Below are 942 nucleotides of genomic sequence, written 5' to 3'. Positions count from 1 at the left end.
TTTCGATCTTCATTCCGAATACTAGTTTGTTTCTTACGTAAATCTGAATAAGTTTTAATACTTTACGTCTTAGTGATTTCATTTTTATTAAAATTGCTCGTAATATCCTTCCGTAAATCAGCATTGTCAGCTATTCTGTCTTGTATTTAATTATACCCCTACGAATAACACTCTTATATGATTCTGTCGTATATATTACCCTCGTATACATATATTATCTTTTTTAGTTGACAGCTGTATTGTTTGGTACTCACTTTTCTAAGAACTTTTATTTTAAATTATATCTTTATTTTATTCTATACTTTTAGTGAAACTTGCCTGTAACAGTATTTGTAAATCATGTTGTGCAGTTTTATAAGGCAGCGTTTGCCCCCTTTTTATACCCATTAACCTCGCTTGGACCAAAGGCAGTTCAATGGACGAATAAGAATGCTTGCACGTGGTTATCACGTGATACGTTAAGGTGTTTGTTATGTGGTTTTGTATTATTGACACTCTTTTGAAACATAACCAATCTTCGATAGTATAGTGGTGAGTATCCCCGCCTGTCACGCGGGAGACCTGGGTTCAATTCCCAGTCGGAGAGTTTTTTATTTTGCCTGAGTCGTTGGCGGAGTGTCGTGGCTTCGGTCACACAAGTAGTTTAATATTTAAAATAGTGTTCACTAAAATATAATAAAATCATCTTTTGATCTCCTAAATAATCTTTGATATATTCGGTCGTTACATAACAATAGTTCCTCGACAATTGGTAGCACCAGTTTATTAAAAAGAATTGTTTTTGTAAAAATAATAGAAGTAGTAACAACAACGATAACAAGAATTTCATGTTGGAACAATCTCAAGAAAATTTAAACAAATTTGAAATTGAGGAAAGAATTGAAGCTGCCTTACCAACTGCATTAAAAGCTGCTTACCATAAATTAAGAATTATAAAAGCAG

General features: G+C 32.7%; 1 non-coding gene across 1 annotated transcript; it reads left to right on the top strand.

Moving 5' to 3' along the window:
- Window positions 1–514: 514 nt before the first annotated feature.
- On the top strand, window positions 515–586 carry EV154DRAFT_t108. The gene has a single exon. It is a non-coding gene; the product is annotated as a tRNA-Asp (tRNA).
- The last annotated feature ends 356 nt before the right edge of the window (window positions 587–942 follow it).

Source organism: Mucor mucedo (assembly GCF_025094135.1).
Source record: "Mucor mucedo strain NRRL 3635 chromosome Unknown EV154scaffold_121, whole genome shotgun sequence".
Lineage (NCBI taxonomy): Eukaryota > Fungi > Mucoromycota > Mucoromycetes > Mucorales > Mucoraceae > Mucor > Mucor mucedo.
This window is presented reverse-complemented; position numbering and strand designations above follow the sequence as displayed.